At 35.5% G+C, this 27,402-nt stretch overlaps 1 pseudogene; it reads left to right on the top strand.

Moving 5' to 3' along the window:
* The first annotated feature begins 7,716 nt into the window (after nt 1-7,716).
* On the top strand, nt 7,717-7,815 carry LOC132283237 (small nucleolar RNA R71; annotated as a pseudogene).
* Nucleotides 7,816-27,402: the final 19,587 nt, after the last annotated feature.

Raw genomic sequence — 27,402 nt, 5'->3', positions numbered from 1 at the left:
TTGCCATTTTTCTTTCTATGAGCATGAATTAGATTAGATCATAGTAAAAGATTTGGTTATACATACAATAAGTATCTTCAAAGTTATGGCATAATATGAGACCGCCATCTGTTAAATTTATTGACAAAGCAGTGGAACATATAGAAAATCTAAGAACTGCATCGTTCAAAACATTAAAGCTGATCCAAAATAACTAACAAATTTCAGACTTCGTCTGAGTGGTCTGCAAATTTCACCATCATGAGATAGAATTAACTTACCGACCGATCTCAAAGTATATAATCTATGAATCGTAATCTCAAAATTTTATATAAAGTTGAATGTAATGTCAGATTGTAAAAATTCTAATTAGATATTGTCGATGAAATTGTAGCCACGGACCAATAATTTATTGGAAATCCGATCTCAGTTGGATTCTTTGTCTCTCATTCTTATGTGAACTTACTATATTTTTATTCTTCCTAGACAATAAAATTGTCTAATTCTAAATACGCTTGTCCATTGATGTTTACTATTAATCTTTATTTGATTGATAAGATAAATGTAATGACCCGGTCATTCTCATTCCTTTCATTTTCCTCAAATTTCACGGATATATTTTTTTTCCGTTGATATTTTCTTTTCTGATGTCGGTTTCTTGTCACTTAGTGTCATTTTGAGTGCTCAAAAATAGTCTCTGAGACTCTTTTCTTTAGATTGACAACTTACTTTAAGGACCGAGTCATTTCCACATTTTCACTTTTTGGACTCTATTTATTTTTCTTCTTTTTCCTGTTTGTCACTTTGTTGGCATAACCTCACTTTTCATGTTTGGATTTGATTCCGGTTTTGCATGCATCCACGATATTTAAATTTCATGCTATGTGTACTTTTACTTTTGTAGAAAAGCATGCTAGTGGTGTACTTTCTTCCTTAGGGGTATGGATGCACACTTCTTTGAAAATTTCTTTCTTTTGGGGTTATTTGTATAATTACTATAAATAGTTATTTTTCATATTGGGAACCATTTTGCAATTTAATTTGGAAGATATTTTCAAAAAGGACATTTTTGCAATTTTTGGAAAGTGTGACAAGTGTCACACTCTCATGGAGTTCCTTGTTGGCATTAGGGTGGAGTCACTTGGAAGCATAATCTTGTGACATGTGGAGGGTGATTCACCCACTTGTTGGCCTAGGATAGGTGCACTTGTTGGCTTGAATGGTTGACAAGTGGAGGTGTGGGATTAAACCTAGGAAGGAGTCATGGATTGGTGATAAGTGTAGGCACCAAGTTAAGTCTTGCAATTGTGTGTGTGTGAGAGGTAGTGTAAGAATACATAGTGAGTGGAGGAATACTAGATCCTCCACTCACCATATTTCACTTTATTTCTTTCATTTCCTTTGTTCTCAAAACCTTAACCTAGCCACCATAGAAGAAAAGCTTGGTTTAGAGCTTATTTCTTCATTTTGGCCTCCTTCTACTCACCTTAGACCATAAAGGTTGGAATGCAAAAGCTTTGCCTCACCTTCCTCTTCATAACCCTAGAAGGGTTTACCATTTTGAGCTTGTTTGCCTTAGATTCTAGAGAGGCACTTCTCTAGTAAGGTAGGGGGTGTTCTAGTTTATTATTTAGGGGTTTTACTTGCTTTTGTAATGAAATATAAGTTGTATGCATCTCTTATGTTAATTTGAGAAATTAATGATTAATTGTAACTTACATATAACTCACTTTAGACTTGGTATATGGCATGGCTATGACTTGATCTTTGTTATATATTAATTTGGGATGCTTTAAATGAGTTTTCAAATCTATAGATTTAATAAATTTAAGTTGATTTAAATTCTACTTAATTGTACCTTGTATTCCATTTTAAACTTGATATATGGCATGGCCATGACTTATGTTATATATTAATTTGGGATCATTTGAATAACTTTTGAAATCTAAAGATGTAATTAATTTAAATTAATTAAATTCTACATGATGATATCTTGCTCATTGCACTTTTGATTTAATATATGTGATGACCATGTTATGTCCTTTAACATATATTAATTTAAGGCTATTTGGAATTGATTTGAAATCTAGAGAATTTAATCATTTTTATTTAATTAAATTCTTCTAATTGTTCCATGTATTTAATTGTGTTTTAGAAGTTGTTCTATGTATAAATCATGGATTTAGACTTGTTATGTTTTCACTTGATTATGTTTTAAGCATTGAATAATGTGGTTGTTATGTTTATATTCATGAGGACATGTTTCTAATATTGAATATATTGTCGACTTATGATTTCATAGTATTATGAATGTGGAATGCTTACTGTGCACTATTGGAAGTTAAATTGCTAACTTGTTGCTATATAGTAGTAATATGAGATTCTTGTGAATCAGTGATAGTATTAGCCTTGTAAACTTATTGCTACAATGTTGTAGAATTAGTGTTTAAAGTTTACCATGGAAGCATGATTTAAATTATTAAGTAGATGATATTGTATTGTACATTGTATCATAGTAAAGACTTGACATTATATATGCCATTTTAGAATTGAAAGTCTAAGGCATAGATTGTGTGGTTTCAACCTACTTGTGCATGGAAGTTGTGAACTTACTTATTGATTTAGATTCACTTGGGACATTGTTACAAATTGATGGCTAGGGTTTAGCTCTAGTTCGGGGATAAGAGTCCTTTAAGTCAATTGTGCGTGCATTGGGTAGGCTGCCCAGCGGTTAGTAGCTCAAAAGTAGCCCTGTGTCGGTCTAATCGATTGATGTCCAAGTATATCCACCTTTGCTGATTTCACACTTTTAGATTTCAAGTTAATAACTTTGAGAATCTATGCCTTGATTCGTTGTATTAGAAATTCTAATTATACTAAATTGTTATATTTAGTTATTTTTGTACTTTTAGATTTCAAGTTGATAACTTTGAGAATCTATGTCTTGATGCGTTGTATTAAAAATTCTAATTATACTAAATTATTATATTTAGCTGTTTTCGCACTTTAGATTTCAAGTTGATAACTTTAAGAATCTATGTCTTGATGCGTTGTATTAGAAATTCTAATTATACTAAATTGTTATAATTAGTTGTTATCGCACTTTGGATTTTAAGTTGATAACTTTGAGAATCTATGTTTTGATGTGTTGTATTAGAAATTCTAATTATACTAAATTGTTATATTTAGTTGTTATCGTACTTTAGATTTCAAGTTGATAACTTTGAGAATCTATATCTTGTTGTGTTGTACCGTATGCTTTTATGTTATTTAGAATTATATGAATGATGTGATTTATACTAGAAATGATCTAAGGTAGTTTAGGATGCTCCCTGGGTTTCACCTTTAACATAGACGTTAGGTGGCATAACATTTTGAATTGTTTCGCATTGATGTGATAACCTTGTAAAAAGTTAGGTCTTCGCATGCTCATTTCCTACGAGTAACTTGTTTACTCACCCCAAAGTTATCGGGTGATTTTTCAAGTGCGGATACCTTGGTTCGAGATGCACATCATTCCTTGGGTGACATGTAGCTTTTAAGTTTACATTTCATGCAAATGTTAACATGAAATGTCAACATGAAATGTCATTTTGTAGCTTACATGTCAAAACTTGTATATTTGATTCTAAACATGTAATGTGTACATGAGTGCACCCTTTACAATATATTTGATATGTATGAGATGAGGCCGGAGACCAATGACAATTATTTTGTATCCTATGTAACTTTTGACTTCAGAAAATACTATGAAAATATTAAAAAATAACAAGTTATTGCTTCACCATGGTTGCATCGGGTGTGGGAATTCCATTTTTATTCTTTTATAGGGTCTCATTAATCATGTATGAAGTGTGACCAAGGGCCAAATGGTAATTTGAAACCATTTGTAAATTTTGGTTTTCAAATTTTCCATTTCTCGTTCATTTTAGTCATTTTTGGTCGTTGATAGGTCGTATTTTGTATCGGCCATTTTCGGGAGCCGCGGACCATTCCCGCGTGCTTAAATCACTTATTACATTTGCATACGTATTCATTTCAACCTAGAAATGTATTTGGGGTCAAATGCATACTTGGTGCAAAGTTGTATTTTCGCCGTTTTGAGCCTAATCTGATCTAGGGGCATTCTAGACATTTCACAGCGAGTTTTTTTTGTTTCCATCTATGCAGTCGGGTAGAAAACATGATTTTTTTTTTTGGGGGGGGGGGGGGAGGGAGGGATTTCTTCTTTGTGCTTTTTTCAAGAAGGCCCAGAAAGTCTTCAAAATCACATTTCAAACTCAAAAAGCTGTTAAACTTGTCTGCAGGATGAGCGCTCGTCCATGGGGGACGAGCGCTCGTAAATAGGGCAGTGGGTTTTTGCCCTGGGGCATACCATCTACGAGCACTCGTCGCCCTTGGACGAGCACTCGTCCATCCTTCTGTGTGTGTGTGTGTGTGTGTATCTTGGTTCAACACTGCACCTTCGACTTCAAATCATCGTATCTCCTTCATTTTAACTCTGAATTGGTCCGTTCTTGAGTCCAAATTGACCGCGTCGAAATAAGATTTCTAATGGTATAAATTATAGCTTTAGATTCTACTTGTAACTCAAGATATTCAAGTTTTTGTAAAGTAGTGTCAAGATTTAGTTCGAACCAAATCTACTTGTAACTCAATAATTTTTTTTTGTTTTTTGTTTTTTTTTTTTTTTTTTTTTTTTTAATTTTGAATATTTACAAATTAAAAAGTAAAAATTCAAATTCAAAATATTTTTAGATTTTTGGAAATAAAACAAAAGAAAATTGGTTTTGGGATTTTTGAAAATTTTAAAATAAAAATAAAATAAAATAAAACAAGTAATTGAAAATAAAAGTGAAAAATAAAACGAAAATCTTTTTGGAGTTTTTGAAGATAAAATAAAATAAACCAAAAATATTTTTGTATTTTTGAAAAATTTGAAAACTCTCTCTTTTTTTTTTTTTTTTTTTTTTTTTAATTTTGAATTTGAATTAAAAATGTAGTCAAAACAAAAGTCAACAAAGGGTACAGATTAATCAAGCTGAGATCGATTGATAAAATGGTTCAATCGATTGAACAGGTAAAAACCTGCAGACAAGTTCGAACGATGCACAGAGAGGCCTTTTTCATGGATCTCAAAATTTTTCTAAGTGTGGAGTGAAGATCCATCCAAGGATAATTTCGATCGATCTTGGAGTACTCAGATCGATCGAAAGAAATTTTTGAATGATACACAGAGGGTTGATTTATGCAGGAAATTTCAGATTGATGGAACAGAGCAATGATTGGATGTAGGGATATGGGTGTTCGATCGATCGAACCTCATTTGAGATCGATCGAATAGGGACAAAATGCCTATTTTCAGAATGAAAGTGCATGCATACTCAATCAAAATCCTAGCCATGTGTATGAATTCCAAAACATATCTAGACGACGCAAGAAATGAAAGATAAAATAGAAATGATAGAGGAATAGGGTTGTAAATCCTATGAAACAGTTACTAGTCTTTAACGTCTCTACCAAGACGTTGGGCTCTTTTAGTCCGGATCAAATATCTTGTTATGCAACCCCTCCTTAATGGGGTGATAGGTACTTTGAATTCCACCCAACAAACGGTTCCCTAAAGAACTTGTTGGATTAGGTTCAAAGGAGATTGTTGGTCCTTTGTCAATGTGATCTTTGGGCTTCTATGCCCTCTCAAAGCAAGATTTTGAAACATTATTCTTTGGGTTCAAGGTTGAATATGAACTTTTTAAAGTTTCGGTTTCAAGCAAAGACTCCATTCTTTCACATTCATTGTCTAGACATTTTTCTACAACACTTACTTCTTCATGTTTTTCAAATGAATTTGGGGTCGGATTGAAGATATTCAACTTTACTTTCATATACCTAAATGAGATTTTCATTACCCCCGTCCTACAATTGATGTTGGTATTTGCAGTTGCCAAGAAAGGACTGCCAAGGATAATGGGAATTTGGCTCTTGGGATTTGGAACCGGTTCCATGTCAATGACAACAATATCGACCGAGAAGAAGAATTTATCAATTTTAATCAAGACATCCTCAATGATACCCCTAGGCTTTTTGATTGATCGGTCGGCAAGTTTTAAAACTACCGACGTCGGTTTCAAGTCTCCTAAGCCTAATTTGACATATGCCAAGTATGAAAGAAGGTTAACACTTGCTCCTAAGTCGAAAAGAGCCCGATTGATGACATGGTCACCAATGACGCAAGAAGTAGTAGGTGAACCGGGGTCCTTGAACTTTGGGAGGGTGTTATGTTGCAAAATAGAGCTTACTTGCTCAGTCAAGACCACTTTCCTAGGTGCTTGACTCTTGTTCTTCCTCTTTTGGGTGTAAAGATCTTTCAAGAACTTGGCATAAGCTGGAATTTGCTTAACTGCATCCAAAAGTGGAAGATTAATCTTCACTTGCCTAAACATTTCAATGATTTCATTGGTCTTGGTCTTTTGTTTATTAAGATAAATGGATCCTTTCAAGGCATCTGGAAATGGAGATCTTGGCTCAAAAGCTTTTTCAAAAATTTTCTTTGAAGAATCTTCAATACAAGAAATTTTAAAATCCTTTTTCAAAACTTTGTTCAATTCATCTTTTAAATTAATTTTGGACTCACTTTTCAAATCACTTTCTAACACTTTCTCATTTGAAAGATCATACATATGCAATGAATGAGGAATAGGATGTGAAACGGGACGGGTGTCAACTTTTGGTTGCACCGGTTCACTCTCTTCATTGGACACACCTATTTGGTTGTCCAAAATCTTCCCATTTCTCAAGGTTGTCACCGCATTGACATGCTTAATTATGGGACCTTCCGATGAGGAATAAGTCTCCACAACACATTGTTGCTTTGGTGGTGCATTCAACGGCATTTTTCCTTTCTTTTTAGTATTTAAAGGACTAGCTATTTGTCTGACTTGGGTTTCTAGCTTAGCAATGGATTGAGAATGGGAATAAAGCAATTGAGTGTTTGCCTCTAGAGTGCTTAGAGCGGTCAAAACTTTCTCTTCAAAAGCGAGATTCCTATAATTTCCTTGAGAATGTGATGGTTGATTAGGGAAATAAGAATTAGAGAATTGGTTTCTATATGATTGAAATGATGATTATCTAAAACCTTGGGAACCTTGGCTTTGCATTGGAAGCGAAACATACTTTCCTTGAAAACCACCTTGGGGAGGGTTTGAGCCTTCCCCTTGGTTTTTCCAAGAAAAGTTTGGATGGTTCCTCCAACTTGAATTGTAATGAGTGCTATAGGGATTATTCCTTTGATTAACAAATATAGCATTGACTTGCTCATGGGGCTCACTTTGCACATGTCCATAGGGACAATTGGAAGTAGAATGCAAGACACTTGAACAAGCCATGCAAGATTCATTAGATGCACGATGATGAATATGAGTAGGGGAGGAATATACTTGATTCGCCAAATTTTGGTTGATCAAAAATTGATCAAACCTTTGAGATAAGGATTTCATCTCGGCTATGTCATTGGAGTTGTCAACTTGATATAAGCCGACATTCTTCCTTCCACCTAGGTTTCTACCATTTTTAGAAGATAAGGACCTATGTATTGAATTCTCACTCATACTTTCATACAATTGCCATACATCATTTTCATGCTTATTAAGATAAGAACCACCCATAGATGCATCAATCATACCCTTGTGATTATCTGGTAAACTTTCAAAGAAATATTGAACTAATTGCCACTTAGGTATGTCATGATGTGGGCACTTCCTAAGCAAGTCATTGAATCTTTCCCATGCCTCATGAAACATTTCTCTATCCCCTTGAGAAAATTCTCTAATTGAAGTTCTCATGGCATTGGTCTTAGAAACTGGATAGTACTTTTTCAAGACCTCTTGTTGCATTTCCGCCCAAGAAGTTATCGAAAAAGGCCTAAGATTGTTGAACCAATATTTTGCCTTGTCTTTAAGGGTGAAAGGAAAAAAGTTTAAGTCCTAAAACTTCTTCCGGCATGTCCATGTATTTCACGGTGGAACATACTTCAAGAAACTCATTCAAATACTTATAAGGTTCTTCACTAGGAAGTCCATGATAGTTAGGAAGCATTTGAATGGTTTATGGTTTGATTTCATAGTGATGTGCTCTAAATGGAGGCAATTGAATGTAAGTGGGTGCATTATATTCATTAGGCACATAATGGTCTCTTAATGCAATGGGAGGATTCCCAATTGGTTGTGCTAAACGAACACCTTGATTAGCTTGAACCATGAGAGGTTGTGGAGCAAATATTAGTCGAGGCATTCCCAATGAAACTTGGCCTTGTTGTTGTAGTGGAATAAATGGTCAAGGCATGCCTAATGGTACTTGGATATTTTCATGATGCACATTGGGGTGGAAGATGCCTTATTGGTCTATGTGACCAAGGTCCTCCACATGGTCATTATTTTGCTCCTCTATTGATGAAATAGAGTGATGAGAACTACCTCTTCCCCTAGGATTACGAATAACCGATTCAAGATGAAAATTAAGAGGGACAAGAGTAGGATTTAACGACCTACGACCATGCATGCACTAGCAAAGACAAATAACAAGCAAATAAGCAAGTAACAAACACTTCACCCCCACAACAAATCAATCATCTAATCTCCACATACAATGATCTCGTGCTCCCATGCTTGAACAACATGCAAGGAAAAGTAAATTGCCTCCACGCAGGCTCACGATTTATCTAAGAAATGAAAAACAAGCCTCCACGCGGGCCGATGATTTAACTAGAGCTTGAGTTAGAAAGATCTTACAAAGGGTCCTTAAGTAACTTCAATTTAACTTTCAACTTTCTAGCCTTGCTTTGCTTTGCAATTTTTTTAGATTTTTAGTTTAGCCCTTTTTATGCTTAGCTTATCTCCTCTTGGCTTCCTTGCTCTTAATTCTCCTTTGCTCAACTTCCTTTTACTCAATTCACCTAGCCAAATAAGAACAAACATAATAAGTAACCAAAAATAAAAATAAAGTAAAGACACGATTAAAAGTGTACTAATTCCTAATTGTTTATTGGCAAGTCCCCGGCAACGGTGCCAAAATTTGATGAGGCCATTTATATACGCCAAAATAATGTAGTGAATGTGCGGTTCAAGAAAAGTCTTTTTAGTCAGGTTTAAATTTATAAAAAGCACTACCACCACTACTACTAACGTAGTAAGAGTGGGTAGGGATCGTCCCAAGGGATTATACGTGTTGGAATTTAACTTTGACTCTAATTTATCAATTGATTGCAAGGAAAGATTGGTTAAGTACTCGAGAAAACAATTAATTAAAATGCAAGTAAAATAAAACTAAGTTGAGATAGGGATTTAAGAGATGGGAAGTGAGGTCTTGGGGTCTATTGGAATTGCCACCAAGTTTATTCACCAAACCACACACTTTCAACGAATTTGGGGAAAACATTCTTATGAACAAAATGCTACTACCAATTGCAATATTAAGCATGGACCATCAAATTCAATAATGTAATGTCTACCTAACCAACAAATAAACTAAGTATAGAACAACCCATTAATTCTAAACATGACCCATCAAACTAGTCACAATTGTAGCACACATCAATCTAGAGAATCATGGAATTTGCAACAATAAGCCATGGAATATCAACTTAAGTATAGATTGTCTACCTACCTGCAAACATGAATTAAATTGTAGAACAACCCATCAAGCATAAGAATAATCCATCAAATTAATTGACAAACCCATCTAATAAAACCCATGTCTAGCCATCACTAGATTCTCAATCAACCACACATAGACATGCAATTAACATAGAAAAACTAGTGTAGAGATTAATTCCCAAATAATCACACATAAGACAACATGTAATCACAAAGAGAATCAATAGGAAGAATTAAACCATATGAATTATGTGAGACATAATTTCCAATTTAATCACACATAGACATGTAAACAAACTAAAGAATTAATAAGAAGAATTAAACCATAGAAATCATAGAAATATACCAAGATTCATTAAATTCATAAGGCTAGAACATTAATCACAAGATATTATTTCCCAAAAAGTATAAAAAAAGATAGAGGTTTAGATTACAAACTTGGGGCTAATCCAAGCCCTAAGGAGAAGTCTAGCCAATCATGGAAGAGGTAGATGTGATCTTGGAACCCTCAAGGGCAACCCCCAAACATGGCTCCATCTTCTTCCTCTTCTTTTTTGATGAATTCTAGAGAGAGAGTGTGTGTAGATTTAGAGATGTGTTCTTGGAGCCTCCACTCTTCTCTTTTCTTCTAACCCTAGTCTCTAACTTTTTTAGAGAGAAAATAAAATTATAATGTAAAAATAAAATGATAAAAAGCTCTTTTACAAAATGGTTCAATTCCCTTTATATAGAAGGTCTTTTTCTTAGCCACTAAGTCAGAAATATAGCCCCAAAAATATCTAATCCCGTACTATGTGGTAGGTGGAAATCAGCGCGCTCGGGAATTAGACAGCTTTCTGCCAGCACATTTTCGATCGATCAGACTTTTCTTCGATCAAAAAGAGTTTGTTCAATCGATCAGACTTTTCTCATATCTATCAGACTTTTCTTAGATCTATCTCACTTGGCAGTTTTTCAGCATCAGCCTCCTTTTGCTCCAAATCAGCCTCCTATTGCTCCAAATTCTCACAAAGACTTAATCTAACTCCAAAAAGGCCTTAAGAAGCCATTTTTAGCTCGTTTTAACTTTATTGACCTGAAATAGACAAAAACACAAATAAGTACTAAAACGGGTAAATAAAGACAGATGAATGGACTAAAATACCCTTGCTTAAGGGGTTTAAATGTGCACTTTTCAGCGCTCATCAAGCTACTTTCATGTCTTAGGGATGACATACATCTCCCTAGACTTTCATTTTGTGTGAAAAAACTATTTTGCCCTTAAAGGCATACTTGGTCTATTTTTTATGTTTATCTTCTGCGTTAGTTCTCGTTGAGTTTCATGGCCTCTTGGAAGGTCACTTTGGTTTCTTAGAGACATATTGTATCTCTAGAGACTTGGGTTCTATTTTTTTTACTTTTGCATTCTGGATTCGTTATCGGATCTACGTTCGGTTCATCACAGGACACACTGGCCTAAAAACAAGGGCTGTCACAGCATGCATGGTCATAGGTTGTTAAATCCTACTCTTGTCCCACTTAATTTGAATCTTGAATCCATTGTTCATTATTCTAAGGGAAGGGGTAATTCTAGTCATTCCATTTCATCAATGGAAGACATCAATGAGGACTGTGTGGAGGACCTTCGTCACATAGACCAACAAGGTATCCTCTACTCTAATGTGCATCATGACAATATTCAAGTACCATTAGGCATGCCAAAGCCTTTCATTCCACCACAACACAAGGCCAAGTTCCATTAATGGGAATGCCTCGGCCAATTTTTGCTCCACAACCTCCCATTATTCAAGGTAATCAAGGTACTTATGTGGTACCACCGGTTGTGAATCCTCCTCTTGCTTTGCATGATCATTATGTGCCAAATGAATATAATGCACCCACATGCATTCAATTGCCCCCATTTAGAGCACATCACTATGAAATTAAACCGCAAATTATTCAAATGCTTCCTAACTATCATGGACTTCTAAGTGAAGAACCTTACAAACATTTGGATGAGTTTCTTGAAGTGTGTTCCACCGTGAAATACATGGACATGCCGGAAGAGGTTTTGAGATTAAAACTTTTTCCTTTTACCCTTAAAGATAAGGCGAAATATTGGTTTAACAATCTTAGGCCTTTTTCGATAACTTCTTGGGCAGAAATGCAACAAGAGTTCTTGAAGAAGTACTACCCAGTTTCAAAACCCAATGCAATGAGAACTTTAATTAGAGAATTCTCACAAGGGGAAGGGGAATTGTTAATGAGGTATGGGAGCGCCTTAATGACTTGCTTAGGAAGTGTCCACATCATGACATTACAAAATGGCAATTGGTGCAATTTTTCTTTGAAAGTTTGTCAGATAATTTTAAGGGTATGGTTGATGCATCTATGGATGGTTCATATCTTGATAAACATGAAGATGATGTATGGCATGTTTATGAAAGTATGAGTGAGAATTCAATGCATCAATCCTTCTCTTCCAAAAATGATAGAAATTTAGGTGGAAGGAAGAATGTTGGCTTGTATCAAGTTGACAATTCCAATGACATAACCGCCGAATTCAAGTTTTTATCTCAAAGGTTTGATCAATTTTTGATCAACCAAAATTCGGTGAATCAAGTGCCTTCCTCCCCTAATTATGTTCATCATCATAATTCTAATGAATCATGCATGACTTGTTTTAGTGTCTTACATTCTACTTCCAATTGTCCCCATGGATATGTACAAAGTGAGAACCATGAACAAGTTAATGCCACATTTGTCAACTAAGGGAATAATCCCTATGGTACACATTACAATCCCGGGTAGAGGAACCATCCAAAATTCTCTTGGAAAAGCCAAGGGGAAGGCTCAAACCTTCCCCAAGGTGGTTTTCAAGGCAAGTATGTTCCACCCTTAATGCAAAACCAAGGTTCCCAAGGTTATAGATCATCTTTTCAATCATCACATGGAAATTAATTTTCTAACTCTCATTTTCCTAATCAATCATCTTATTCTCAAGGAAATTCTAGGAGTACTGCTTTTGAGGAAAAAGTGTTGACCGCTTTGGGTACTTTGGAAGCAAATACCCAATTACTTCATTCTCATTCCCAATCCATTGCAAAGCTAGAAACCCAAGTAGGGCAAATAGCTAGCACATTGGGGAAAAAGGAAAAATGCCTTTGAATCTACCAAAGCAAAAATTTGTTGTGGAGACCAATTCCTCATCGGAAAGTCCCACAATTGAGCATGTCAATGCGGTGACGACCTTGAGAAGCGGAAAAATTGTTGACAATCAAGTTGGAGTTCACAATGAAGAGAGTGAACCGGCACAACCAAAAGTTGACACTCGTCCCATTTCACATCATATTCCTTTTTTATTGCATGTGCATGAACCTTTTGTTGAAAAAGTTTTGAAAGATGATTTGAAAAATTCTTGTGTTGAAAGTGATTCTCAAAAAGTTTTTGAAAATGATTTTGAGCCAAAAGCTCCATTCCCAGATGCCTTAAAAGGATCCATTTCTCTTGAAAAATAAAAAACCAAGGCCAACGAAATAATTAAAATGTTTAGGCAAGTAAAGATAAATCTTCTGCTCTTAGATGCAATTAAACAAATTCCGGCTTATGCCAAATTTTTGAAAGATCTTTACACCCAAAAGAGGAAGAACAAAAGCCAATCAACAAAGAAAGTGGTCTTGACCGAGCAAGTAAGCTCCATTTTGCAACATAACACTCTTCCAAAATTTAAAGACCTCGGTTCAGTTACTACTTCTTGCATCATTAGTGACCATGTCATTAACCGAGCAAGTAAGGTTAATACTTGCTTCTAGATTTAGGAGTAAGTATTAACCTTCTTCCATATTCGGTGTATGTTCAATTAGGCTTAGGAGACTTAAAACCAATGTCGGTAGTTTTGCAACTAGCCGACCGATCCATCAAAAAGCCCTGGGGTATTATTGAGGACATGTTGATTAAAATTGATAAATCCTTTTTCCCAGTCGATTTCGTTGTCATTGACATGGAACCAGTCCCAAATCCCAAGAGCCAAAATCCCGTTATCCTTGGCCGTCCCTTCTTGGCAACAACAAATGTCAACATCAATTGTAGGATAGGGATAATGAAAATTTCATTTGGGCATATGAAGATGAAATTGAACATATTTAATCCAACCCCGAGTTCAATAGATAAGCATGAAGAAGTGTATGTTGTGGAAAAGTGTCTTGAAAATTAAATTGAAAAAGTCGAGTCTTTGCTTGAGGTTGAAAACTTCAATGATTTGTCTTCCAAAATGATTTCAAGGAAGAAAGTTTTAAAACCAAGTGTTGAAAGGGTATGGAAGCCTAAGAGTTGCATTGACAAAGGACCATCGATGTAATGACCCAGTCATTTGCCTTCCTTTCCTTTTTCCTAAAATTTTGCGGATAAATTTTTTCCGTTAATTTTCCTTTCTGAGCTCTATTTCTTGTCGCTTAGTGTCATCTCGAGTGCTTAGAATTGGTTTTCGAGACTTTTTTCCGTGGATTGACAACTTCCTTTGAGGACCCAGTCATTTTTACATTTTTCGTTTTTCGACACTATTAGCCTTTCGTCCTTTTCCCTATTTCGTCTTTTTCCCTATTATGTCTTTCCCACGTTTGTCACTTGTCTGGCAAAACCTCACTTTTCATGCTCAGAGTTAGTTTTTGACTTCACGTGCCTTCATCTTGAGTAGTGTCCTCGAAATACATATCTTTATTTTTATAAGAAAGTACTCTGGTTGCTTTCGATGTCCATAGGGGCATGAATGCACAATTCTTCAGAATCTTTTTATTTTCTTGGGGTATTTTTCGTAAATATCTTTTGAAGTTATTTTATTTCCAGGGTATCTAAGAAAATATCTTTTGGGAGATATTTTCATTCTGAGGCAGTTTCGCAGTTAACCCTTTTTGTAGGGGCCATTGTGCAATTAACGAAAGTTATTGCTAAATGTTTTGTCTGGAGTCTGGATCCTTGTACGGGATTCACTTTCACATTTCATTGAGTCATTGACTCTTGGAATTTCTTTCTGGTTGTTTTTCTCCAGTTTCAGAGTTTTTGTACTCGGTTGCCGCCGAACTTATTCGGCGCATATCTCTCTGCTCGGAACTTAGTTTTTGACGCTGTTTCTTCTATTGTTCATATTTTCTCATTTTAAATCTTTTTTGTTCACGGAGTTTTGCCGTTTGAGCGAGTTTGCTCAAAATCCACTTTTCCGGATCCGGCCGGGCCTTTTCGGGGCACTTTTTGAGACTTTCTATAAATAAGGGACTTAAATAAGAAAATTCAGATTTTCTTCATCTTCTCCACTCTCTTGGACGACAGCCATGGGAGCTCCTTGGCTGCCACCCTTTCTCCTTCTCCTCCACTTGATTTCCTCAGTAGAAATTCTTCGGCCTTTACATTTATTGTTCCCCTCGACGTGCTCTATCATTCCCCCTTATTAGAATTCATTTCTGATCATTTCTTGAGTTTAGGCTTGAGGTCAAGTTGTGATTTTTACGGGTCTTCTTGGGTATTCATGTAGATCGTGTTGTCCCCGACAAAACCTAGGAGTTTCGGCGGATTCGGAACACTTTTTTTTCGGTGCGGATTTAAGGTTTTCATCTCAAATTGAGGTAGGGATTGTTATAATTTACTTTCTTGCTATGTTACATGCTTGTGATGCTTATACAACTTGATTACATGCTTGAATCACAAAATCTAGAGATTTTATTATTATTTTTCTTGTGAAGGATTTAATTTTGCCGGTTATCCATAACTTTGTTTAAACATGTGGCATGATAGAATATTATCCCTTGACATGTTGATTGATATATATTAAATCTAGATTATTTGGACAAGTATTGATGATTTTATTTAATACTTATCTTGTATAAAATATTAAATCATGTGGCCTTAACTAGCTTGAAATCAATATGTGTTAGCATATTATATTAGCTCTAGCATGCTCTTTAACATAGGTGAATTTGAGAGTAATTAGAGGTGTTTTAAAATCTAGAGATAATTAATTAAATTGATTAATTAATTTGTTGCAAGTGCACTATTCATCCCATTGGATTTCCGATTTGATATTCTTGATGTGCATGCCATGTAGTTTCACATATATTAAATCTAGAATATTTGATTAGGTTTTGAAACCTTTCATTTAATTAATTTCTTTGTTTAAGATTTAATCCTCATAATGATATACAACTTGGAATTTAAGTGTGGCATGCTAGTAATTTTGGCCTTTGTATACTTGTTAACATATATTAAATTGGCATCATTTGAATAAGAACTGCAAATTTTATTTAATATTTTTCTTTTATGAAAGTTTAATCACATGGTTGTAACTTGAATGAAATAAACTAATAATGTGTTATTACAATAAGCCTTGGCATGTTCCCTAACATATGTTAATTTGAGAGCATTTGGATAAGTCTAAAAATCTAAAGATTTTAATTAAAAGGATTAATTAAAATCTATTTAATGGTTCCTTTAGCTTAATTAAGTTTTTAACTTAATATTTGTAATGACCATGACTTGTTTACTAGCATATAGTAATTCGGGACCATTTGAAGTTGCTTTAGACCCTTAGGATTTAAATTAACATGATTTAATTAAAATTCCACTTTATTGCTCCAACAACCTAATTGAGTTTTAGAATGGATATAGGTGACGACCATGTTATGTCCTTTAATATGTATTAATTTGAGATTATTTAGAATTGAATTGGAATCTAGATAATTTAATTGTGTTTATTTAATTAAATTCTATCTAATTACTCTATGGATTTGATTGCATCTTGGAAGTTATTTCTATGTTTAAATCATGGACTTGGACTTGTTGTATATTCACTTGGTTACATTTGAGCATTTGATAACATTGTTGTTATATTTAAATTCATGAGTTTATGTTTTCAATGTTGAAAGATATTCTTATAGCGTGTAACGAATCGCACACTGAAGATTCGACATTTGTCATGCCATAGTAGTTGTGGACTTAGTACATGTATTGTATGTGTTTCCAAATTTGGTTGTACTTGGTAGATAGTTGATATCTTGTATATACATGTTGATATATACGGTTTTGCACAATTTATTTATTTTGGAAACTTGGGGATGTCGTTATTTGGCTACGGCTAGGACTTGGTTCTAGTACGGGGGATTGTCCCTTTATATAGTCTAGTGCGCACATAGGGAGGTTACCTATGGGCTTGTAACCCTAAAGTAACTATGGTGTCAGTTTGATCCGGCGTGACGTCCAAGTATCCACTTTGTTTGATTTCGCATTTCATTTCAAGTTGATAACTAGATGATGTTGTAACTTGTTGTTCCATATATGATTTCCCATTTTAAGTTTCAAGATGTTAACTTTGAGAAATCATGTTTTGATGCGTTGTATTAGAAGTTATAATGTTAGTTAAACATTGGATCGATATTGTAAATTGTGTTTTGATGTTCTAATATAGCTTAAGAATGATCCTATAGATACATTTTGAACATAGACGTTAGGTGGCATGACCCACTTCTGTTAATTTCATGCTTTAGATTTTAAGTTGGCGGCCTTGAGAATCTACATCTTGTTGTCTTGTATAACATGCTTCTATGTTGTTGAATTGCATGGACGATGTGACTTATGCTAGAAATGATCTAAGGTAGCTTATGATGCTCCCTGAGTCTAACCTTTGACATAGACATTAGGTGGTATGACCCTTTTTAATTGTTGCAAGTTAATGTAAAAATTTCTAAAGAAATCGAGTCGATGCATGCTCACTCTCTACGAATAAGCTTGTTTACTCACCCCGAAGTTACTGGGGGATTTGTTCAGGTACAAAGACTTGGTTCGTGATATTCATCATTGCTCAGATGATTGTAGACTAGAAGGTTTCAATTCTTGTAAAGGATGGCTCGAAATGCCATTCGTAGTCTTTTTGTCAAATATGTATATTTTATTCCAAACTTGTAATATGTGCTTAAGCACACTTTTTGATATTCATTCTATGTATATAATATATGGCCAAGGCCAAACTTCATTTGTAATCCTTGTATATTGAAAAATGATGAATTTTACCTTTAATGTGAAAAACATGAAAACTTGGGTTTCAATATGTCATTTTTGCACCGATGCGTGTATTGCGTATGTAATTCATCATTTAGCATTCAATTGCCATATGTGAGGTGTGGCCAAGGGCCAAACACCATTTAGTTTTCATTTTTGCATTTTAGTTCACATATTGCATTTTGGGCTAAAATAGTAGAATCCGAGCCTTTAAGGTTTCATTTTCAAATCGGGTGGTACAAAGTATGTTTTCTGGCACCTCCACTAGGTCTCATTTATCTTGTATGAAGTGTGGCCAAGGGCCAAACAGTCATTTGAAGCCATTTCCTAATTTTGGTTTTCATTTTTCCCATTTCATGTCCATTTTTGCCTTTTTGACCGTTGGGGGGGTCGGATTTTGCATCGGCGGTATTTTAACGCTACGGATCATTGTAGCGCGTCCTAATAGGTAAGTTACGTCTGCGTACATAATTGTTTTTAGGAAAAAACCTTTTCCTTGGTGAAATGAGCTTCCTTTGGGTTCATTTCACAATTTTCTTGCATATTAGGGTTTAAAGGCATTTTGGGGTTCTTCTTCGAGAAATAAATTCCGGTCTTCACATGGTCACTTAGAAATTGTGATTTTAGGGGGAGGTTTCTTCTTTGTGTTTTTCCAGAAAATATCGTCTTTGTACTGGAAATCCCGTGCAAAGTTCACTTTTCTGCTATGCTTGTAGCAGCTTTTTAACCCTCTTGCCCCTTTTTGATCTAGGGGCATTCTGGGTATTTCACAGTGTAATTTTTTCGTTTTCTTCCACGTGTCGAGTAGAAAACATGATTTTAGGGGGGTTTCTTCTTTGTATTTTTGCAAAACAAATCATTTTGATGCCGAAAACAAATCATTTCTGGTGCGTTTCAGGTTTTTTCCGGAAAATGTTCTGATCTTAGGGGCATTTCGTGTATTTCACTTGGAGAATAAAATCTTCTCTTGACATGGTCATGTAGAAAACATGATTTTGGAGGGGCGGGGGTGTTTGTTCACAACCTTTTGCCAAAAAATGTAGTTTAAGCCCTTAAAGCCACATTTGAAGTCCGAAAATCTGTGCAGACCTGCACATGCTTGAAACCCAGAAAGTTGTTTTTTTTGAAACTTTGAGGCTTCATATCTTCTTCGTCCTAACTCCAAATCAAGTGATTTTTTAGTCTAAGTTTATTAGTTTTTGCTTGTCTATCCAACGGTATGCACGGTTGAATCCAATTCTATCTGAAAAGACTATTTTACCCCTTGTAAAGTATCCTTGCCACACTGATTTTAAACTCAAAAGTTGATTTTTTTGAAACTTTAATGTTTCATATCTTGTTCATCCGGACTCCGAATCAAGTGATTCTTGAGTCTATATTCATTAAATTTTCCTACTCTATCTATTGGTATACTCAGTTGCATCCAGTTTTGTCTAAAAAGACCATTTTACCCCTTGTCAATTACCCTTGCCGCACTGTTTTGAAACTCGGAAGTTGGTTTTTATGAAACTTTGGAGTTTCATATCTTCTTCATCCAGACTCTGAATCAAGTGATTCTTGAGTCTAGATTTGTTCATTTTTTGCTGTCTTTCCAGTGGGGATTTTATATTTTCAGAAATGACTATTTTGTCCCTGGGGGCTTATTTGTCATATTTTCGATCTTTGCTTCCGCATCAGTTCTCATTGAGTTCTATGACTTCATGGAAGGTCACTTTGACTTCTTAGAGTTTTCTGTTTTCGCTTACACATTCGGATCCGTTATCGGGTCAATCTTCGATTCATCAGAGCACGCACTGGCTTGAAAAATCAGGGCCGTCACAAGTGGTATCAGAGCGTCCAGGTTCGAATACCTTGGACGACGGGTTTTGGGTGCATATCATGCTCACAGTGTTTTACTTTAATATGTCATTTGTATCTTGATAACATGTCATGTATAATAACATGTTCACATGCTTAGGTGTTTTGAGACATCTATTATTTGTTAAGCATACTTTATGTGTATATATGCTCTTGATAACATGATCTGGGTTTCTATCATGTCTGCGTGCTTGTGTCAGCATGACTGCATGCGACGTATGTCGGCATACCTTACGTTTTTCATTCGCATGTGTTATCATACCATGCCTTACATGCTTCTTGATAACATGTTTTGATTTGATAACATATCCGTTTGCTTATGTAGCAACTTGTTTAGAAGCTTATCTTGACTGTCTGGTTTTGGCATTGTCACTTAGGATCTGTCGTTTCCCTTATATGTGTTCTTGTTTCACGAGTTTCTTCCTTGGATAGGAGAAATTCATTCTGTAAGGACCCATGTCGGGAACCTTTTTGTCTGTTTTCTTGGTTGGGTATTTCAAGACCTTAGTTTGACGATTGATGAGAGTAAGGCTCATGTGAGTGTAGAAGACTGCGATTCATTTCCTTTTCCTTATATGGTGGAGTGAGACGCGTGCCAGGGAGGCACCGTTTCATTTCCTTTCCCTCGTGGCTTCTAGATCTAAGGCCTTAAGCGTAATGGTGCCAGTGTCATTGTTGTTAGAGTTTTGGGATTAGCTACCCTAACTCTCGCAGATGCCTGGTTCCCGTAGAGCTTTTGGTAATGATTGTTTCTGACATTGATGTCATTTGCATCGAAAAGTTCCCTTCTGAGGCATGTTACGAACTAGCGCCTTATACTGTCATGCTACCTTACTGACGAGTAAGTGTGGGCGGGTTTTAGTTACTGTTCGTACTGTCTTGCCATTCTCTTCTTCTACCATGTTTCAACGTTTCGTTGTCATGGGATTCTCTCGGTAGTTGACGTTGAGTTAACGTGCCGATTCGTATGAGGTGTTATCTCAATTCGTGGTTTCGTGTTCCTTCAGTTAATCTGGAAACTTCTGGTGTTGTCTTTCAGTGCTTTATGAGCTGTCCTTCGTTTGACCTTTTGTTTGGTCCCTGTTCTATTCTTTTTCGATATGTTCTGAATTTTGGGGACGAAATTCCTTTAAGGAGGGTAAGTTGTAACGACCCGGTCATATGCCTTCCTTTCCTTTTTCCTGAAATTTTGTGGATAAATTTTTTTCGTTAATTTTCCTTTCTGAGCTCTGTTTCTTGTCGCTTAGTGTAATCTCGAGTGCTCAGAATTGGTTTCCGAGACTCTTTTCCGTGGATTGACAACTTCCTTTGAGGACCGAGTTATTTTCGCATTTTTCGTTTTTCGACACTATGCGCCTTTCGTCCTTTTCCTTGTTTCGTCTTTGTCCCTATTCTGTCTTTTCCCCGTTTGTCACTTGTCTGGCAAAACCTCACTTTTCATGCTCGGAGTTAGTTTTTGACTTCACGTGCCTTCATCTTGAGTAGTTTCCTTGAAATACGAATCTTTACTTTTGCAAGAAAGTACTCTAGTTGCTCCCGGTATCCATAGGGGCATGGATGTACAATTCTTCAGATTCTTTTTCTTTTCTTGGGGTGTTTTTCGTAAATATCTTTTGAAGATATTAAATTTTAGGGGTATCTAAGAAAATATCTTTTGGGAGATATTTTCATTCTGAGGCAGTTTCGTAATTAACCCTTTTTGTAAGGGCCATTGTGCAATTAACGAAAGTTATTGCAAAATGTCTCGTCTGGAGTCTGGATCCTTGTACGGGATTCATTTTTACATTTCGTCGAGTCGTTGACTCTTGGAATTTCTTTCTAGTCGTTTTTCTCCAGTTTCAGAGTTTCTGGACCCGGTTGCCACCGAACTTGTTCAAGGCATATCTCTCTGCTCGGGACTCAGTTTTTGACGCCGTTTCTTCCATTACTCATATTTTCTCATTTTGAATCTTTTTTGTTCATGGAGTTTTTCCATTTGAGAGCGTTTGCTCAAAATTCACTTTTCCGGACCTGGCAGGGCCCTTTCGGGGCACTTTTTAAGACTTTCTATAAATAGGGGACTTAAAGTAGAAAATTTAGATTTTCTTCATCTTCTCCACTCTCTTAGCCAGCAGCCATGGGAGCTCCTTGGCTACCACCCTTTCTCCTTCTCCTCCACTTGATTTCCTTAGTAGAAATTATTCGGCCTTTACATTTATTGTTCCCCTCGACTTGCTCTACTATTCCCCCTTATTAGAATTCATTTCTGACCATTTCTTGAGTTTGGGCTTGAGGTCAAGTTGTGATTTTCATGGGGCTTCTTGGGTATTCATGTAGATCGTGTTGTCCTCGACAAAACCTAGGAGTTTCGACGGATTCGGAACACTTTTTTTTCAGTGGAGATTTGAGGTTTTCATCTCAAATTGAGGTAGGAGGTGTTATAATTTACTTTCTTGCTATATTACATGCTTGTGATGCTTATACAACTTGATTACATGCTTGAATCACAAAATCTAGAGATTTTATTATTATTTTTCTTGTGAAGGATTTAATTTTTCCGGTTATCCATAGTTTTGTTTAAATATGTGGCATAATAGAATATTACCCCTTGACATTTTGATTGACATATATTAAATCTAGATCATTTGGACAAGTATTGATGATTTTATTTAATATTTATCTTGAATAAAATATTAAGTCATGTGGCCTTAACTAGCTTAAAATTAATATGTGTTAGTATATTATATTAGGCCCTAGTATGCTCTTTAATATAGATGAATTTGAGAGTAATCGGAGGTGTTTTAAAATCTAGAGATAATTAATTAAATTGATTAATTAATTTGCTCCAAGTGCACTATTCATCCCATTGGATTTCCGATTTGATATTCTTGATGTGCATGCCATGTAGTTTCACATATATTAAATCTAGAATATTTAATTAGGTTTTGAAACCTTTCATTTAATTAATTTCTTTATTTAAGATTTAATCCTCATGATGATATACAACTTGGAATTCAAGTGTGGCATGTTAGTAATTTAGGCGTTTGTATACTTGTTAACATATATTAAATTGGCATCATTTGAATAAGAACTACAAATTTTATTTAATATTTTTCTTTTGTGAAAGTTTAATTCACATGGTTGTAACTTGAATGAAATAAACTTATAATGTGTTATTACAATAGGCCTTGGCATGTTCCCTAACATATGTTAATGTGAGAACATTTGGATAAGTCTAATAATCTAGGGATTTTAATTAAAATGATTAATTAAAATCTATTTAATGGTTCCTTTGGCTTAATTAAGTTTTTAACTTGATATTTGTAATGACCATGACTTGTTTACTAGCATATAGTAATTTGGGACCATTTAAAGTTGCTTTAGAACCTTGGGATTTAAATTAGCATGATTTAATTAAAATTCCACTTTATTGCTCCAACAACCTAATTGAGTTTTAGAATGGATATAGGTGATGACCATGCTATGTCCTTTAATATGTATTAATTTGAGGTTATTTGGAATTGAATTGGAATCTAGATAATTTAATTGTGTTTATTTAATTAAATTCTATCTAATTACTCCACGAATTTTATTGCGTCTTGGAAGTTGTTTCTATGTTTAAATCATGGACTTGGACTTGTTATATATTCACTTGGTTACATTTGAGCATTTGATAACATTGTTGTTATATTTAAATTCATGAGCTTATGTTTTCAATGTTGAAAGATATTGTTATAGCGTGTAACGAATCGCACACTGAAGATTCGACATTTGTCATGCCATAGTAGTTGTGGACTTAGTACATGTATTGTATGTGTTTCCAAATTTGGTTGTGCTTGGTAGATAGTTGATATCTTGTATATACACGTTGATATATACGTTTTGCACAACTTGTTGATTTTGGAAACTTGGGGATGTCGTTGTTTAGTTACGGCTAGGACTTGGTTCTAGTACGGGGGATTGCTCCTCTATATAGTCTAGTGCGCACATAGGGAGGTTACCCATGGACTAGTAACCCTAAAGTAACTATAGCGTCGGTTTGATCCGGCGTGACGTCCAAGTATCCACTTTGTTTGATTTCGCATTTCATTTCAAATTGGTAACTAGATGATGTTGTTACTTGTTGTTCCATATATGATTTCCCATTTTAAGTGTCAAGATGTTAAATTTGAGAAATCATGTTTTGATGCGTTGTATTAGAAGTTCTAATGTTAGTTAAAAATTGCATCGATATTTTAAATTGTGTTTTGATGTTCTAATATAGCTTAGGAATGATCCTATAGATACATTTTGAACATAGACGTTAGGTGGCATGACCCACTTCTGTTAATTTCATGCTTTTGATTTTAAGTTGGTGGCCTTGAGAATCTACATCTTGTTGCCTTGTATAACATGCTTCTATGTTGTAGAATTGCATGGACGATATGATTTATGCTAGAAATGATCTAAGGTAGCTTATGATACTCTCTGAGTCTAACCTTTGACATAGACATTAGGTGGCATGACCCTTTTTAATTGTTGCAAATTAATGTAAAAATTTCTAAAGAAATCGAGTCGATGCATGCTCATTCTCTACGAGTAAACTTGTTTACTCACCCTGAAGTTACTGGGGGATTTGTTTAGGTGCAAAAACTTGGTTCGTGATGTTCATCATTGCTCTGATGAATGTAGACTAGAAGGTTTCAATTCTTGTAAAGGATGGCTCGAAATGCCATTCGTAGTCTTTTTGTCAAATGTGTATATTTTATTCTAAACTTGTAATATGTGCTTAAGCACACTTTTTGATATTCATTCTATGTATATAATATGTGGCTAAGGCCAAACTTCATTTGTAATCCTTGTATATTAAAAAATGATGAATTTTGCCTTTAGTGTGAAAAGCATGAAAACTTGGGTTTCAATATGTCATTTTTGCATCGGTGCGTGCATTGCGTGTGTAATTCATCATTTAGCATTCAATTGCCATATGTGAGGTGTGGCCATGGGCCAAACACCATTTAGTTTTCATTTTTGCATTTTAGTTCACATATTGCATTTTGGGCTAAAATAGTAGAATCCGAGCCTTTAAGGGTTCATTTTCAAATTCAGTGGTGCAAAGTGTGTTCCGGCACCTCCACTAGGTCTCATTTATCTTGTATGAAGTGTGGCCAAGGGCCAAACAGTCATTTGAAACCATTTCCTAATTTTGGTTTTCATTTTTCCCATTTCATGTCCATTTTTGCCTTTTTGGCCGTTGGGAGGGGGGTAGGATTTTGCATCGGCGGTATTTTTAAGCCGCGGATCATTATAGCGCTTCCTAATAGGTAAGTTACGCCTACGTGCATAATTGTTTTCGGATAAAAAAAACTTTTCCTTGGTGAAATGAGCTTCCTTTGGATTCATTTCACATTTTTCTTGCATATTAGGGTTTAAAGGCATTTTGGGGTTCTTCTTCGAGAAATAAATTCCGGTCTTCACATGGTCACTTAGAAAATGTGATTTTAGGAGGGGTTTCTTCTTTGTGTTTTTCCAAAAAATATCGTCTTGGTGCCGGAAATCCCGTGCAAAGTTCACTTTTTTGCTATGCTTTTTGCAGCTTTTTAACCCTCTTGCCCCTTTCTGATTTAGGGGCATTCTGGGTATTCCACAGTGCAATTTTTTCGTTTTCTTTCATGTGTCGAGTAGAAAACATGATTTTAGGGGGGTTTCTTCTTTGTGTTTTTGTAAAAAAAATTGTTTTGATGCCGAAAATAACTCGCAGATCTGGGAACTTGGTGCATTTCAGGTTTTTTCCGGAAAATGTTCTGATCTTAGGGGCATTTCGGGTATTTCACTTGGAGAATAAAATCTTCTCTTGACATGGTCATGTAAAAAACATGATTTTGGAGAAGGGAGGAGGGGGGTTTGTTCACAACTTTTTGCCGAAAAATGTAGTTTAAGCCCTCAAAACCACATTTGAAGTCCGAAAATCTGTGCAGACCCTGCACATGCTTGAAACCCAGAAAGTTATTTTTTTTGAAACTTTGAGACTTCATATCTTCTTCGTCCCAACTCCAAATCAAGTGATTTTTGAGTCTAAGTTTATTAGTTTTTGCTTGTCTATCCAACGGTATGCACGGTTGCATCCAATTCTATCTGAAAAGACTATTTTACCCCTTATAAAGTACCCTTGCTGCACTGATTTTAAACTCAAAAGTTAGTTTTTTTGAAACTTTGACGTTTCATATCTTATTCACCCGAACTCCGAATCAAGTGACTCTTGAGTCTAAATTCATTAATTTTTCCTAGTCTATCTATCGGTATACTCAGTTGTATCCAGTTTTGTCTAAAAAGACCATTTTTCCCCTTATCAATTACCCTTGCCGCACTCTTTTGAAACCCGAAAGTTGGTTTTTATGAAACTTTGGAGTTTCATATCTTCTTCATCCGGACTCTGAATCAAGTGATTTTTGAGTCTAGATTTATTAATTTTTCACTGTCTTTCCAGTGGTGTACATGTTAGCTCCCAATTTCATATTTTCAGAAATGACTATTTTGCCCCTAGGGGCTTATTTGTTATATTTTCGATCTTTGCTTCCGCATCAGTTCTCTTTGAGTTCTACGACCTCATAGAAGGTCACTTTGACTTTTTAGAGTCTTGTTTTCTATTTTCGCTTTCGCATTCGAATCCGTTATCGGGTCAATCTTTGGTTCATCACAAGACGCACTGGCTTGAAAAACCAGGGCCGTCACAATCAATCCCCTTTGAATCAAATCCAACAATTTCTTTAGGGAACAATTAGTTGGGTAGGATTCAAAAGGCCATTAACCCCGTCAAGGAGGGGATACCCTATAAGATTTTTGATCCGAGCTAAAAGAGCCTAACGTCTTACTAGAGACATTAAAGACTAGTGCATTTTATAGGGTTTGACAACCCTATTCCTCCCTCATTTCTATTTTTACATGTTCTTGCGTCGTCTAGATGTGAGTTACATTGAAAAATCCAGCTTGAGAGCCATTTTCTGCATTTTGAGTACTGCCAGTGAGGTTTCGATCGATCGATCAAAGTCCCACTTCGATCGATCGAATCACCTGGGTTGAGGACCTTTCAAATTCCATTTTGATCGATCAAAGTTAAGTTCAATCGATCGAAATCCATTTTGGATCGATCAAAGTTAAGGGTTCGATTGATCGAAGTACTTCGATCGATCGAAAATGCGTCATTTGAATTTTTCGGAAATCCATTTGGCCGTCCAGTTCCAGACTTTATTTTTATTTCTCTTTTTCTCCCTATTTTCCTTTTATTTTTCTTTTTCCTTTTATTTTTCTATTTTTCTTTTTCTCCCTCTTATTCATCTTCTCTACCAAACCCTCTCTTTCTCAACTAAACCTTAGCCTCCCATCTTTCTTTCATACCCTCTCCATCCATTTCTCTCTCATTCTTCCTCACTCTCCAAGCTGCCACCATCCACCACCCTCTTCTCTTCAAGGCCGGCGAGCAACACAGCCCAAACAAGCCGCCGCCGACTCCATTAATGGCGGCAAGGAAGCTTTTAGCAACGGCCAAGCTTCTTCCCCTTCCACTCTCTCCATTTCACTCTATCTCCCTTATTTTCTTCATCTCCGGCTGATTTGGGCCAAGGAGATCCGGTTCCAACCTCCAGCGAGCCTTCGGTCATCTTCTCCGATGCCGGCGAGGTTGAAAAACCTCTGTTTTTACTCCCAATCTCTTCCTCTACCCTCCTCTTCACCTCTTTGAATCGGGTATGTTCCGAATTTTTATTTTTATTTTTTTTCTTTTCTTTTTATTTTTCTTCTTATTTTCATTTCCATTTTATTTAGTTTTGCATTTTAACCTGTTTATATTCTTGTATATATAAAAAATTGAAAGCAAAATAAAAATTGAAAAGAGGCAAAACCAAATAAATAAATAAAAAATGCAAAAAGTTGTTTTTTTTTT

The sequence above is a fragment of the Cornus florida genome, unplaced genomic scaffold (genome assembly GCF_030987335.1).
Source record: "Cornus florida cultivar Cherokee Brave unplaced genomic scaffold, ASM3098733v1 CherokeeBrave_3.0.0_Hap2_Chr01, whole genome shotgun sequence".
NCBI classification, from domain to species: Eukaryota; Viridiplantae; Streptophyta; class Magnoliopsida; order Cornales; family Cornaceae; genus Cornus; species Cornus florida.
This window is presented reverse-complemented; position numbering and strand designations above follow the sequence as displayed.